This window comes from Rattus rattus, chromosome 5, assembly GCF_011064425.1.
Source record: "Rattus rattus isolate New Zealand chromosome 5, Rrattus_CSIRO_v1, whole genome shotgun sequence".
NCBI classification, from domain to species: Eukaryota; Metazoa; Chordata; class Mammalia; order Rodentia; family Muridae; genus Rattus; species Rattus rattus.
This window is the reverse complement of record NC_046158.1, coordinates 20,463,310-20,480,497: the sequence shown is the minus strand read 5'-3', so window position 1 is coordinate 20,480,497 and position 17,188 is coordinate 20,463,310. Positions and strand designations below refer to the sequence as shown.

Sequence of the window (17,188 nt, the reverse complement as noted above, 5' to 3'; positions counted from 1 at the left end):
AGAAACAGAGGGACAGAGAGATTTGAGTGTGGCTGCAAATAACTAGTTCATTACCAGTTTTCAGTGAGTTTATGATGACAATATTAGACGCTATGTTAGGTTCTTAGTCCACAGAATCAGAATTGATGTAGCTTATAACCAGCAGCTCACTAAGCAAGATGATTCTTAGAAGATAAGACTATTAAATTTTGCTTGAAAAGACATTTTCTAATCTAATTTTCAAACAATACCCATCCTGCTACTGGATTTGGTCAATGTTTTGCAGAAAAGGTGGGATAGTGTTTTTAAGCTAATCTCTGGGTGCCACTGTGTAAAAGTAACTTTTATTTACCCAATGCGATTGTGGTCTCAGAGGCTTACTGCTAAATAAATTCACCCCTTCTAGCTCTTCTCAACTTTGCTGACTGGTTCAACTCGTCAGTTCCTGCCCAAACTCTTCTCCATGCTGACTTCAGACTGACTCAGACTGGCTTCTCTTGGATTCTCACCAAATTGCTCTGTTTGCCCTCAAACTAACTAGATCAGGCAATGTAGTCTGGTCTTCTGGCTCCTTCTCATTCTCTCGTTCATTCTATCTTCACTTGAAGCCTGTCTTTGTAAAACTGTCCCAGTGAAACCGTCACCCTCTCTTAATTAGCCTCTATTTCCCGTCTCTTTTCATTTGAGTTGGGAATATCCTATTTCTGACTCCTTCTTTGAAAATCTTTCTCTGATTCATTACTTTGTCTGGCCCTCAATTGTATGTCACTCAAATATGGTTCCTTTCTTCTACACACTAGCATTACCCACATTGTTTGGGATTAAATATGTGTACTAATGATGTGTCTGTAATCCAGGGAGAACAATTAATGGTGTGTTGTTCCAGGAATATCACACTGACCTAGAAGTTCTTTGTATGTGATCCCTTGCTAGGGCAGCCATGTTGCTGAGTTAAAATTTTTCTAAACTTTTGGCAAGTAAGTTTATTTTCCTTATTAAGTTCTTCAAAATTTTCTCCAGTAGAATATATTGTGAATCTTTGAGTAGGATGTCTAAGTGTTTTGTGTGATATATCAGGTAGTAGAATTTCACGACAACACAATGTCTGTTAATTCTCAACAGAAAGTGCTAGATTAGAACATGCCCATACCCAAGATTTAGGATAATAGTCATCTTTTTATAAGAACACTTGCCTAATAATATAGCTTTCATTGAAATTCTATAATGAGTTCATTGATAGCAGTAGGGACAAAAAGAGTAAGTTACTAGATACTGGTTTTTGAAATGCTATTTTAAAACCAATTGGCTCCAAAAAATATTAGAAAGATTCAGGAGGAAAAAAGGAAAGGAGACAGGGGGATAGAGTTAGAGAGGAAGCCTGTACTATTTTACAGTGCCAGAAGTTGAGGAAAGGGAAAAGGAATTGAAGATAATGGTAGCGGATATTTTAAAGGGCTCTAGTAAAATATAACTAACAAATTGGTAAACAGAAATTAACGGTTAATAATTAGGGACATAATAAATTAATCAAACAAAGAAATTTCATATATTCACTGAAGTAAACTACATAGTTGACACAAAAGGACTATAATCTAACTATTTGTCCTAATAATGTTATTTATATCCAGTAAGTTCCTAGGTGCAAACTAAAATTAGTGGTTAAAAGCTTAAACAGAAAGGACATATTCACTGATATATACTGGTTAAACTACATAGTTGAAATAGTGGGACTATAAGAAAGCCATCGGTCATCATAATATTTATATCCAATATATTCCTAGGTGCAAACTAAAACTACTGGGTGAAAACTAGTGGGTGAAACAGGATATTCATGTAGGCTCAAGTAGAAAAAGAAAAAAAATAGCGTTGTCATAGTTAGTTTTAAGAAACACTGCCTGATCTAAATCATCAAGATGGGTATCACAATGAATATATGCAAATATGAGCACATGTATAAATGTGTTGCCATGAGAGGCACATCCTTTGTGTGGGAGGCAAAGACACCTGTTGCATACGTTACAGAAATTTCTGGAAATAATAAGGTTAACTCTGAAAACGTAAGGGTAATAAAATACCAGTTTATGAACAAACAAAGCACCGACAAAAAAGCAGAATGGGTGTCGTTTTAAAATGTGGCTAACCACACACTTCAAAAGTGTCAAGATTATGAAGATGGAACAAAATTGATATTTTTCAAAGATAAAATTAGAACAAATGATTACTAGATAGTATATACTACAGAAATTTGAACTCAAAACCAGATCTTATGTGAGCTGCATTCTGGACCATGTTACTCTTTTTTTAATTTTATTTTTAATTTATTATTAATATTTTCTATTTATTTTTCTTCCCCCTCACTCCCCCTCCGTGTCACCCCCTCCACAATCCTTTCCCCATTCCTTTCCTCTTCCCCTCTGACTATGTGGGCACCCCTTGGGAATCCTGCCACTTAGGCATTTCAAGTCTCTGTGAGGCTAGGAGCATCCTCCTCTACTGAGGCCAGACAAGGCAGTCCAGCTCCAATAACATATCCTATGGAGAGGCAACAGCTTTTGTGATAGCTCCTGCTAGAGTTCAGGACCCACAAGAAAACCAAGCTGCTTATCTACTACATGTGTATGGAGTGGCCCAGGTCTAGCACCGGAAGTTCTTTAGTTGGTGGTTTAGTCTCTGACAGCCACAGGGTCCAAGTTAGATAGATGACTCTGTAGTCTTCCTGTCGAGCTCCTGATCTCTTAAGGACTACAATCCTTTCTCCTTCTATTCTTCCTTTTATTCCACAAGCTCCATCTACTGTTTCGCTGTCAGTGTCTGTATCCATCTGAGTCAACTACTGGGTATCCTCTCAGAGGACAGTCATGCTAGACTTCTGTCTGCAAGTGTAGCAGAATATTATTACTGGTGTTAGGAACTGGTGCTTGCCCATGCGATGGGTCTCAAGATGGGCCAGCTAGTGGTTCCTCATTCCCCCAGTCTCTACTCCATCCCCCATGACTGCACTCCTTGCAGACAAGACAAATTTTGAATCAAAAGTTTGTGGGTGGGTTGATGTCCCAATTCTTATGGCTATATACGCCCTTCACTCCCCTACATCTAATCCTGAAACACTCATTCTGGACTCTGGAAATTTGATGCTTACTAGATAGAATTTCCCTCAGTAGTTTGAACTCTTCAGCAGATCTTATGTGGGTTAGATCCTCGATTATGTTAGTTTTAAATTATATTATTAGGCAGAGTTCTCTAGAGGAACAGAACAAATTGACTGTAGATGTATTTATTATGAAAAAAAATGGCTTATTACATTGGCTTACCCAACAGGGGTTTATAGCTGAGTATCAGTTACTGCAGGATACAATCCTCAGAGACAAATATGCTCAGAAGAGGACAGAAGATGGACAAGAGACAAGGCTTTTCCGCAGATCGCTTAAACCCGTTTAGAGAGGGTGGGTCTATGCCCTTAGTTAATTCCCTCTGACAATGCTCTCACAGACACTCTCAGAGATGTGCTCTCTGTGTGAGTCTAAGTCCCATCAATTAGAAAATCAAAGCCAGCTATCACGATGATGTTACTGAGAGGAGAAAAGTATAACAACTCTTGTAACCTCTGTAAGTTTTGGATATTAATTCCTACTGGTGAAGTGAGATTAATTTGATAACCAACCATACACTATGTTTCTTTTTTAATATAATTAACACAAATCTGGGAAAAGAGAGAGAAATATTTAACAGTGTTTTGTCACTCCATTTTAAGTCTAAAATTTTCTTTAAAAGTTATGGAGGAGTATAATATATTTCAATTCAAAATAGGGAGCACATACTGTGCTAATAACAATAAGCTGAAGATTTTGGATAATCCAGACAGAAACGAGCCCAGCATCAACATGGTCATTCCTACAGTGTTCTTGTCACGTAAAAATCACTGTGGAGACTGTATAATAGAGAGATTTCTGTCTTATTTCACAAGTGTTTCTGCTTTTTCTTCGGCATACAAAATGCACGCTGTGGTCTGAGCGGCAAGTGTTAAGCAGATCATATTAAATGCCAAACTGTGTTTCTAGCAAGATGGGAGGGAACTTCCGTAGGATGCTCTATATGCCTCCGAAGTTTCCAATTTGCTAAATTATGAGTTAACGCACCAATGTGATAAAACATTATAGCCTTTAGTTACAAAATACATATCTGAAGATACCAAAATATTCATTATTGTACTATATATGGAATTGCCTATTTGGGAAGAGAAATGGTAAAGTTGTAATTGTTATGATGATAAAATCTCTGGATAGAAATTGTCAAATTTTAGCAAAGCCCAAATTTCCGGTTGACTTATCAATAAGATTGTAATTTCCTTTGGGCTTACACTGGAGTTAACACAGCCTTCTGTTAGAATCATCCACTCTGCTAAAAGAAGGTGAATGCCTTTGGGAATATCTAGTAGCTGACAGGCTGAGATGCTTCCTCATGCTTTGTTCTGGTGAACCGAGTTTAAAATCATCAAATGTAGGAAGGAAAAAGAAACTCAGAAAGAGCTGGCTGCTCTCAGACAGCCTGACAGAATCACTGCTGCTCTATGCACGATCCTGTCTAGACCGGCTCTGGAAATCCATGATGCCCAGGGCTGTCCCGCACAGTTGGGCTCTTGGGCAGCTATGGTTCCTGAAGTTCTTTTCCAATTGTGGAGAGTTTTGGAAAGTGGTAGTCAACCTTAGATTTAGGACCTTGAGAAATGATACACTACGGACACCCTCAGCAGAAATGATATTATGTTTCACCTGGGGAAATGAGTGTAAGCAGGAGAATTTCCTACAGGGTGCATACCAGGTTGCACTTTCCCAGGACTCTAGCCTGCACTGTACATTATTTGACTTGGTTAAAATATATATATGCAACTTTTGGGGTTAGCAGGTGATACAATGCTTCTTTATGTAATTGTCTGAAATCCAAGAAAATTTGTGTTTTAATGTTGCTAATTTGCAGAGATAATATAAAGGTTGTGTACTGCGGCACCGTGGCATCCTGGCTGACTGGTATTCTCATCTAAACCAATTTATTCCCCTGAATGTATGGGAGGAGGTTAGGATGGTGAATAGAGAATAAACACTACAGATATAAACAGAAATTTAGAGTGACTTCATAAAAGTTATCCAAACTAGCTTAATTAAATGTACAGGAAAAGCACATTTCACTTTCCTAAGAGAAAACTACCTATGGAATATTTAATCCTGCTTTCCAACCCTTCCTGGGACACTATACACACAGTATTGCTTTTCTATGTCCTATTAAGAAACCCAAGAAGGGAATATGTGCTAATTGTCCCAGGGGAGATATCAATTCAGCCTCTCTATCTTATTCCCAAATGCTTTTTAATTTTCCACTCTTGTAATTATCATGAGTAACTTTAGGGCCTGATGCAATTTCTCATATAAGGTAAAAGGGACTTCAATTAAGCACAGTGTGCTGTTTTACGGATCTAATTTTTGGAGCAAAAGTTTTCAAGGACATTGCAGTCCCACCACAAAGCAGTCTCAGTCTCATGACCCAGGGTCAGCTCTCTGGGCTGCTATAGATGCTGAGGGACAAGATAGGGGAGGAGGGCCATCTCTCCCGCATCCATGCCACTGCCCAGCAGACAAGAGGCAGGGTTGGCTCTCCCACATTCATATCCTTGGGTCTGGCTGAGCTCCAAAGTCCATATCCGGGGCCACCTCTGCCCAGGCAAAGAGCAGTCCTTCTCTCTCAAGTGCCACAGTAGGTGCGAGACGACTCACTCTCGCTCTCATGATCTCAAGGCCACCTCTCCTTCTGCCACCAGCATCAATGGGCAAGAGGGTAGTGATAGCTCTCCTTCGTCCATGTCACTGAATGACAGACAAATGGTGGGGCCATCTCAACTACAATCTCATCCCCAGGACTGGCTCACCAGTGTCCCTATCATCAGGGTTAGATCTACTGTGCTGTCCAGGTGAGGTGTTAGGCCTGCTCTCCTAAGTACTGCAGCAGGAGAGGGGCAGAGCAGAGCCAGCTCTCTACCTTTCATTACCCTGTCAGGTCAACTATCCTGCTTGCTGTAGGAAGCAAGGGCAAAAGGGAGAAGAGGGGCTCTCTCTCTCACGATGATGCAATTACATAGCATACAGGTGGGTGAGCAGAAGGTGAGGGTCAATGGGAAAGAGCATATCTCCCCCTTGTCCACACTGTCATAAGGGAAATGAGTAATAGGGATAGGTCTCCCACACTTGCATACTCTGTCTGCTACCTGTACCTCTGCAATGTGTGGAGCCGCTATTCTAAGTATTACAGTTGGCCATGGACCAGGGCAGCTCACCTGCTATCACGTCTCCAAGGCCAGCTCCCCCATCCTACCCGGTGAGAGGTAGGCCCAGTTTTCGCAGTCATCAGATACTAACATATTCTAGGTCAGCAGCCTAGACCAGAGATGTTACCCTAGCCTTTGGTGGTAGCAGACCCCTACTGCTTCAGAGCCACAGACCCAGACATGTACCCTGGTTGCAGACCTAACCAGGACACTGCCATGGTTCCACGAGTCATCAACAATGACTTCCATGAGGCTGTTCCTCGCTACCTTCAGTCCTCTAGTTTTGCCTCTCTTCATTGTGCCCACATCCTTCTGATTCTTTTTCATTTCATCATTTCCTCTTGAGGCATTTGGGGTCTCTGAATGTTCAGTCTCTGGAATGTTTTCAGGAGTGGTGTCCCCTGCTCATATATGCATTTCCAGGCCGGCTCAGTGCCCAACTTGTGGTCATCTCAGATTGGCTCTCTGTCCAGACCCCATGGTGTCAGTCTGGTGATCATCTTGGGCTTGCTCCTTCCTTGCCCAACCTGCCGAAGTTCTCACTCCTGACCTGGACCCTAAATGCCAGGCGGGGTTCTTGAGTCTCTGGCTTGCTCCCAGTCCTGGAAGCCATGGGAGCCTATGTGGCGCCAATGTGGAGACTGGTGGTCATCTCAAGTTAGATCCCAGTCAGAGCCCCCTGGCACTGGGCTGGTGGTTGATTGATGCTAGATTTTTTTCAAGGACTGTTGGGCTACTAATTGTCCAGATGATCCTAGGACAGAACAAGCATAGACATAGTCTGTCTCTCCTTTGCCACCTACTGGCACGCATGTGACACAGCAGCCACACCTGCAAGACTTCTAGGGGTAGGTCATTTTCTAGTTTTAAGTACTTATGGCCTTTTCAGCCTTATCCACATAATTCCTAATTTCTCTTCCAATTCACACTGAGTGTGTAGGAGTCAACTCAAAAATCTCTGTAGGAAGACTCTCACTGGGAAGGTAAGTGTGACCAGAGTCTGGTCATCAGTCAACCCCTTACCTTATCATCTGCTATGTGTACTGTGGTTCAGATATTGGGTTCTCACTGTAGATTTGTATCGTTCTTGTCAGTATGGCTCTCGGTGTGGTGGTGGTGATGCAGTTGTGGCTCCTTGGGAGGTGAGGAAAACTGAAAGGTCTCTAGTGATTTAATTAGTGCCCTATGCTCAAACTAGGTGGGGGCATTTTGACCGACTCTAGTTAGGTTTCTATGCTTTTGATGGCTGCTGAACCTGTTGCCACCATTGCCATCTGGAATGAGGAAACACACTCAGCAGTGACCACTCAGAGCTGAGCCAGTGCTAATGGCAGGCTCCTGAGCATCTAAAACTATGGGTTAAGTAAGTGCCTTGTCTTTCCAGTAGCCTGCCTCTGGCACCTCGTTAAAGCAATGAATATACATTTTTTAACATAATGACTAATACAGTGTATAAAGAGAGGTCAAATAAGGCCAATCACCAGTTGTCCAGGTAACACTGCAAGTACTACTGCTTGGTTCTTAAAATTTCAAGGTAGACCCCAACAGTTTGTTGCATAGAAAATGGCAAATTTATATATCTGTTATATTGGCTTTATATATAGCTGTTTGGCTTCAACATAAAAGTAGCCAAGTAACTCAAAAGTTTGTAAAGATCAATCACTAGCCACATTTCTCCTACTATAGAAAACTTCTTTTAAAGTGAAATTTTGCATTTTCTTTTCCTCTTTAATGATTCATAATTACTTAGTAGGCCAAAGTTATTTTCAAAATTACTTTCATGAGAGCTAATAATTGGAGACACATTCTCTAACAAATTTATAGTCAGTTATATTATATCACTTCTTCCAAAAATTCTTTCTTGTGAAGCTTCAATAAGCAGAACACATCATATCAAGAACACATCGCTGGGTTTTTCAGCCCAGAGTTTCTCACTATGCAGCTACTGGCTTGGGTGTATGCTTAGAAACCACATGCCTAACAGGTAGTCAGGTAAGGCTGATGCTGTTTGTTTTGCATGCACACTTAAAAATTCTAAACCAATTTATCTTTACTCTATTATAAGGGATACTAACTAAGCATGTTATCATTTTGCCATCATAAGTCTGTTCATCAGCAACAAGTTCTCCAACCTACATTGTATTCCTATTCTAAAACCTTTGGGCCATTAAAATGGAAAGTACTTTGAGACTATCAAGTTCTACTTCCAAAACATACTCATTACATGCTAATCAGCTTAGCCATAGCCTAGGTGCAGTCTTCAATACTATGTCTTCAATATTAGTCTTCAGTGTACTTATCTTCCTTACAAAGAAAAAAATTATTCCATCTGTATTAAAAATTATTTTGTTTCAAATAGAAGGAAACTGTAAAATTAATTTAAAATGTTGCTTAGTCTTCAAAGAAATGAATGTAAGTGATAGCAGAAATGATAGTTTTAAAGTCATATACAAAATGAATATATTTCCTTAGATAAAAATGCTTGCTTTTGATTTATTCTTAAGTAGAATTCTCTCAATGTCATTTTGCTTAATAAAGAAAAGAAAGTCAACAGTAAGTTAATTCTATTCTTTACCTTGAAATATCTGTTTCCCTTGACATTAAAAACGCATATGCAGTCAGAAGGTCAGATGATCTTAGGAGTTTCCTTGAAAAGATTGCCTATCAACATTTACTTTTTAGACTGGTATAAAGTAGTCTGCTCACTGGTATTTGTCAGGCAACCTCTGCAGTGGCCTCCAGAACTGAGTTCATCTTCTCTACCAAACTGCCATTCTTTATTAAAGAAATGCTTATAAAATCACATTATTGCTTTTGCAATGCTTGACAATGCCTTCCTTGTGGTAGCTGGCAGCCATTAGATACTTCTTAGATACAAGTGTTTAGTTTAATTGAAAAAATGAATGAGGACCGAACTTTTTTTTTCCTCTTTTTTCTTTTTTTCGGAGCTGGGGACCGAACCCAGGGCCTTGCGCATGCTAGGCAAGCGCTCTACCACTGAGTTAAATCCCCAACCTCAAGGATCGAACTTTTCTCAAATCTCTCTGTGTTTCTTGTCATCAGTTACACATATTTCCTAGGTTCTGAGTAGAGAGAGAGAGAGAGAGAGAGAGAGAGAGAGAGAGAGAGAGAGAGTGTGTGTGTGTGTGTGTGTGTGTTTGTGTGTGTGTGTGTGTGTGTGTGTGTGTGTGTGTTTTGCTCAAATCTACCTAAGCATATGAAGTTCTGATTATTCCCTCCATCTTACAATTAGGAAGCAAGAATGAAGAGATTGAAATGACTCGCCAGACACAAATATCTGACAATGCTCAAGTAAAGATTGGTGCATTGGTACATCCTGAACCTTCTGTCTTAGTCAGTCAGATGGGAAATGAAGGTCGACCTAGAATTCTGCTCACTTTGGAGGCTCTGCTATCTTCAGCCTAGCTTACCTCAGGCACTATCTAAAAGACTGATTTTCTGCATTTTTTCTACCTGCTGGAAAAGAGGTCTGTCAACAAGTCTAGTGCCCACTCTCTTCACTCAGGCTTTGTTGTACACCCAGCTCTTCTCAGACACTAACTAAAGGATCCTTTTCCTGAAACCACTCTACCTGCCAATGTAGAGACAGATTGAGAACTCAATGCCAGGCCTGGAGAGATGGCTCAGTGGTTAAGAGCACCTGACTGCTCTTCCAGAGGCCCTGAGTTCAATTCGCAGCAACTACATAGTGGCTCACGACCATCTATAATGAGAATTCAATGCCTGTTTCAGTGACAGCAGTGGTTTGAATATGTTTGGTCCACAGGGAGTGGAACTATTAGGAAGTGTGGCCTTGTTGGAAGAAGTGTGTCATTGTGGGTATGGGCTTTGGAGGTCTCTTCCTATGCCCAGACTCTACCCATTGTGTAAGAGAGTTTTCTTCTGGTTGCCTTCAAATCAAGATGTACAACTTCTTTATCAGCACGTCTGCCTAGATGTTGTCATTATTTCCACCATGGTGATAATAACCTCTAACTGAATAACTGAACCTCTAAAACTGTAAGCCAGTCTAAATTAAATGTATCCTTTAAAAATGTTGCCTTGGTCATGGTATCTCTTCATAGCAATAAAACCCTGACTAAGACAGTGTCTGTGCTGAAAGAGTACTAGTCAGTATTCTACATACCACTGCTAGGAGATCAACTCACTATAACAGACAGTAGCTCGTCTCACCATATCTCTTTGACTACACACTCCAGCCTCCATTCTGCATAATAATAATCTTTTTTTTGTACTTTAGGAAACACTAAACCAATTTCATAGACAAAGAGAAAGGATTTCTCTTCTCACTCATATAAACATATTCCACATAAGGAAAGGGCATCCAAAATGTATCATTAATATCTAGGATAATTAATTTTAAGATGCAAAATTAGTGAGCATCTTTTGAGCATGCACTCATGTTTGTATTTAGATTGAAGGTGATATGAAAAGGACTCTGAGATTCAATATAAGGTCTTTAACCCAAACCTCACATGGTGCCTGAATGAGTTCAGTAACCTTCCCTCAGTTCTGCTGCATTTAATAAACTCTAAGCAGCTGAATGCTGAGTCCCCTGATAGAAGGGAAGTTACTTGTCTTCTTCACATTATGTCAATATCTATGAAACACTGTGATGCTGTTATCTGCTTCTGCTATGCCAATGTAAAGTGGCCAGGCCCATGGGGTACACATATAGACTATAATGAGATTACCTATCAGCTGTACCTATCAGCTGCAGAACAAAGACAGCCTGACAGCATTAAGGCTTCTCCTCATATTCTTACTCCAAAGTCAGCCAGTGCCTGGACTTGACCCTATGAGAAATGACTTCTGATGGAAAGGATTTCAACTCTGCACCACTGATGTATGTGTTGGTAGTTCAAACTAGAAAGAAGAGTGTGAATTCTAAGCTATGAGAGACTCCCTGGGCTAAGTCATTTAGGAGCATTCAATGTTGAGGTGTGGCCTTTTGCTAAGCTAAATATTAGTTGTTCCTAGAGATCACATGTAGACCCAGGCGATGTATCCCTGCCTCGCACCCCAGATTATCCTTGATTGGTGAATATGGATGGCCAATAGCTTGACAGAAAAGACATAGGCAGGTTTTAGGCTTTCTGGACTTGGGGTCAGAAGAGAACCACAAGGTAGGTAAGTATAGAGAGGAGAATCCTCTGTGGGGTAAGAATTTTAAAACAGTGGCCATGGAGATTGGCTAATTGGAGTTAAGAGAAGCCGAGGCGAAATATGGCACATTATATAATGGGATTATTGGCTGGAAAATATACATAATAACATAGAGAATAGATTTCTGCCCAGCTTTTGTGGTGATTAAGGCTTATTATAAATATATTTTTTTTGTGTGTCCTTTACCATGGAACTAAGTGGTCAAAGGGGGAGTAGAAACTCTAGATTGGGATTAAATATTTTCTACAATAACCAAGGTTCTCTGGGGAGTTGAGACATTAATGCTCCATGAAATGATAAAGACTAAATGACCCAGATCCCTGCCAAGCAATTGAAAGACTGTAAGAATAAGTAGCCCTACAGTGGAGACTATTTTCTTAGACTCGGGGATTTTGACAGGATTAGTTGTAATAGAAGCAAAGTGTTGAGAGTAAACTGTTAATGTTTATGCGTGATCATTATCTTACCTGTTATATACACAGAATTTCAAAAACGTCTTAAATTTCTTTAATAATTTTTCTTCATTCTCTTAGTAATGCAGAATAGGTGTTATTCTTTTCCTTTGGTAGTATATCAAGTAATAATAACTGGAGTTCAAAGCGGTTACACTTCATAGTCAATTTCACATGACTATGAGGCAAGACATGAAGCTAGTTTCACTTTCTAGAGGACAATGTGGTAAAGGCCTTCATTATGTCTACTGAAGAACCTGCTGTGGACAAAGATGCCAGGGTGGCCACAACTAGTTCTTGAGGAAATATGCATATCACCAGCTAAAGAAAAAAAACGTGTGTGAAATGACATTAACAGACAATTTGTAAATTACTACCGAAGCCCACAGGTGAGGAGGGATCATGGCAAAAGTCTTCATTCAAACCATAACGTTTAGAAAGTCATCACCATGGGATGGGAACCAAGAGGAATCCCAGGATACCTTCTACAATGTCTCTCCATATAAAATGAAACAGCTGGACCCAGGATGACCAGGCTTTTCACAGATTGCTAACTACTAGGCTAGAGTTCTCAGTGTGACAGGGGATTTCTCCAGACAAACAGCTGAAGACTTGAGAGGTATTCCAGAACGAGCTCATTGTGTGAACAGCATGGCAGGAAGACTAATCTATGAGAAAAGGTGGGGGTTGGGGGGAATAACTGAGACCTGCAGCTTCACACTCCGTCCACTGCTAGAATAGACCAAAAGATAACACTATTGTCCATCCTCCTGACTCAAAAAGTATTTGACCACAGCTACACAAGCTGAGTACAAAGCTACAAGAAATAAGGCAAAGAAAAAAAGATCAGCGATGATGGAAAAAACAAAACAAAACAAACAAAAAAATAGCCTCAGCTTCTTCAAAGCATCGTCTGAGAAATTCCTTGACTCTGAAAATCAGACACTTGGCTCTAATTTCATTCATTCTGTGTGTATGTTTCCCCCATAATTCCAGATACAACAACTGCTGATTTTTAAAGAAATCTTTTCATAGAGGAGCACACTGTGACAAAGACAGTGAGCCTCTTTTCCTGTTTGGAAATTGTTTCTGCAAGTGGATATTGCACAGCTCTGGGTGTGAGCTGAACAATTGCTGTGGTGGTTTGGCCCAGCTCATTACTTAACTCTCCTGAGTTCACAGAATTTCTCATTTGGTGGACCTCTCTAAATAGCTTCTACACTTTTCCATTCGGTGAAATCATTCTGAGGTGGATATTGGAAGAAACAGACCATGGAGTTTACAACAGACAGTAAAGGACACAGTCACTTCTCACTCCAGGACTGGGCTATGTCACAGGATCCAGGGGTTACTGAATTCTATCCCTTTTCTTTGAGAAGGGCAGTGTTGCCATAGTTGCCAGTGTTCTGCCTAGTTACAGGACTGCATGTACAGAAAAGCAAACTCACAGGAAGCATAGCCAAGGAAACAGGAAAACTTGCTCCATCAGTGGGCATCAGACAATGTGAAATGGTGCTCTGTGCCTCGTTCCCCTACTCTGTTCTATCTAATCACTTTCAGATGTTCATCATCCTTATAGGAAAGATTAGATAGGAACAAATTATGCTAAAATGAGACGTAATAGAGCTCCAAAATATATCCCAGTATTTCGAGAGAAATAACTAAGACGTTTTGAAGGAAATACATCAAAGTGGAGTCAACATTGACTTGTACATTGTGACTTCATGGTGTACAGGTATAATGTACATCAGTATTGAGAATGGCTCTGGTCACTACCCCTGTGATGGAAACAATTGCTTCAGTCATTGTACTTTATAATGAATGGACTAGAAGGATACTTTTCCATGCAATTAAAAAAAAGCACTAAAGAAATATTGTAACCTTTTCATTAAAATTTACTTTACAAAGAATTCATTTTATTTGACAGAATTTCCTCTGATAGGAAATCCCTTTGCTACCTATTGAAGACTTATACATCATGAAGTAGACAATTATAATAACTAGTGTGGATTAGGCTTGCCTTAAAGAGAGGGTGAAATATCACTTAGCTCGTCCTGATCTATGCAGGAGTTTTGGATGTTTTGATCCTGTGCTGGGAACCACAGCTGTTGTAGCTTCATCTCAGCAACAGCAACACCATGTGCAGAAAACATCAGAGGGCTGAAAGAAATTTCTGATTTGTGACTGAGTAATGAGTACCTCGTTCTTAGCATTTTGTTTCATTAGGCAGCATTGCATTGACTGCTGCCCACTGCAGAGAAAAATATCTCTGACTATACCTGAGCTCAATCTGTCCTGTGGGCAGTTAGAAATAGTACTATGGAGTCAAATAACAACTTCAACTTTGACCTTATGACCTTTGAACTCCTTAGCCATAGGATTTTAATGTTGTTGTAAAAATATAACAATAATAAAGAGTAACGGTGTCTTTTACCCCACTAGCTATGTACCGCGGTGCCCAGATATCTGCTAGATTATCTTGGCAGAAACACATACCAGCCGCACACTTTCCTACACTCAAACCCTCACATAAAAGAACACACAACACAATAATCTTAGATCCAATTGGTAAGATATAATTGCCCACTTAAACATACAATGCCCGGTACTATCCATCCCTTGAGAACATTAATAACAACCTGTAAATACACAGAGCAGAATCTCAACATCACCTGCCATCTTGTCCTGCCACGGCTTCTCAACCCCTCTCCTCCTCTATCGCCCAGTCTCCTCCTCTTCCTTCAAACTTCTCTCCCGCCCATCCTTCCTTCTCCTCCAATGACAGGCCTCCTTCTATCCTGTACCTGCCTCACCTGTGACATCATCCTACATTTTAACCAGGTTTACTGGATTGGAAGTGAAAATCCCTCCAGAGTAGCAAGCCTAAGATCCAATCAGAAAGTGTTTCGTTACCCTCTAATGGTCATGCATCTATTAAACCAGTAGGTCCATCTTACCTGACAAAGTCTGGATTGTCATATGCAGAGTATAGCACTGGAAACAATGATTAATTTTCTTGCTGTTGTTGTCTTTGTTCCTTGTTTTCTGTTTTTTGTTTGTTTGTTTGTTTATTCCTTTGTTTTTGCTTCTCCCCAGCAGTCAGCATAGCATCCACATGAACCATAAAAGCTAGTCAGTGTAAAAAAAACTTCCTAGTGGATTTGAAATTGAAGTTTTAATGTCTTATAGCCAAAGGGTGTGGCATCTCCAGCAATATGTTCTATGTGTAGTTATGAAGGGTAGCTACGGTCCATGAGAATACTTTAAAGTCAGAAGTCAGTCAGGAATGATGAAGTCTACTATTTGTACTCTTGTTTTTCTGTCTGCTATATTTTAGACACAATATTTTATTAGTTCTAGTAAAACAAGCTATAGCTCTTTAAGAAAAAAGTGAAATACTGGTTCTATATTGAAGCCTTTCTTAACACAATATTGTTCAGTTACCTGGCCAATGACAGTATTTAGAATTTCAGGGCCCTCAGGCGAATTTATAAAATCAGCACACAGCTTCCACTTTCTTTTTTTTTTTTTTTTTCCGGAGCTGAGGACCAAACCCAGGGCCTTGCGCTTGCTAGGCAAGTGCTCTACCACTGAGCTAAATCCCCAACCCCCTCAGCTCCCACTTTCAAACTGAAGGTAAAGGTGCTATTTCAGGGGGGATTGTGATGGAGCAAGAAGACTTTCAGGACTTTTTGAACTGGAATGTCATTTTGTACAAGTGATTGAGAAGTAAAAGCATTTCAAATAATTTTTCCTAGAAATTGTTTTACTCTCTGTTCTAATTGACTTATACAATACTCATACAATGTGAATAATTGATCCTTTGACATAACTGGGGAAATATATTCCTTAAAGTGCCAGCACACCCACACGGGACAGCTCTTCCCCAAATCACTAGGCTTTCTGGGTCAGTACCTGAAAACTGTTCCCTGAAGGATCTTTACATTCACACATTCTGTGACAGAATCACTATGGGGTAAAACACAGTAAAGTCAGGAGCAAGATGCATGAGATTAGCTTTATTTTTGACACAAATTAGTTACATGATCTTAAGCTGATAATTTCAACTCTCTGTGTTTTCATATTTAATTTTTTTAATCTGTTAAGTGAGAAAGATGGACAAGGAGGTTTCCCTCTCATCAATCATAAAATGCTAGAGATAAAACAGACCATCATCAACGGAAAGAGGTATTTTCTTCACAAATGGAAGAACAGTGCTCTCATGGGATTAAGCCCAAAGATCATCTGGGTTACAGAGAGAGTGGAATATAAAACTCAGTTGTCTAGATTTTGAGCCAATGCTTGTTTCTGAATAGAGAAACTTTGATTGGTTGAGCTATTACTCAAATAAGTACAAGTCATTTAAACATTTCAGGGTTAAATAAACATATACCTATGCATATGTATGCTTCCTATATATTTATTACACTAATAGAAAATTAAATTATATATTTTATAATATATAAAATTTTTATTTGTATATTAATTGAATATAATATCATTATCTAGTTCATTAGCATAGAAAGGTTAATTTGGCACATTTTAGAGGAGTTTGCATTTCTCAGAAATTTGATCTTGTAAAAGATTTTCAATGTGATACAATTCAGTTAGTCAATATTTGTTCATGATTGCTTGACAACAAATTTTCAACCACTGAACACAGTGCAAATATTGCTTAAAAATAAACTACCTTCTGAAGGTTAACTCACTTTTGAAGAAGTTTATTCCAATTACAAGTTCTCCTCAAGTAGATGTCTCTAGTAGGATCAGAAAATATAACCTATTAAAAAAAAGTATGGGGAGATGACTCATAGCTGATTTCTTAATCCCCCATGGGATCTTATTAACTTGGAGAATTCACCATAGCTTTGGAAAAGTGATTTGTCAAGTGCTTATAATTCCCCTGTCACTAAGAAACTGTCAGGGCTTGGCCATATTATATGATCTTATAGGAAAAGATATGTGAAACACCAAAGTTATATCAATTTTGACTAATATATAATGTTTACGGAGACTAAAGTGTTTAGTCTTTAGCTAGTTGATGCTCTATGCATGTAAAATAGTGGTCTAGTCAGTTTCCAATTTCAACTTTCCTTTCACAAATGTAGAGTCGATAATATTAACAGTGTGTGTTTATCAGTGCCACCAGCGGTGCCAAGTGTTGCTTCCAAAACCTGTCTGCTTAGGGTATTTACGTCATTTGTTCATCAATGAATATACTCTGACACTATATATATATATATAGTACTCCTACCAT

The 17,188-nt window shown here is 39.5% G+C and overlaps 1 non-coding gene across 1 annotated transcript; it reads right to left on the bottom strand.

Annotated features, from left to right (window-relative positions):
* Positions 1-7,016: 7,016 nt before the first annotated feature.
* LOC116902594 lies at positions 7,017-7,145 on the bottom strand. Its single transcript, XR_004388184.1, has one exon. It is a non-coding gene; the product is annotated as a small nucleolar RNA SNORA17 (small nucleolar RNA).
* Between the last annotated feature and the right edge of the window lie 10,043 nt (positions 7,146-17,188).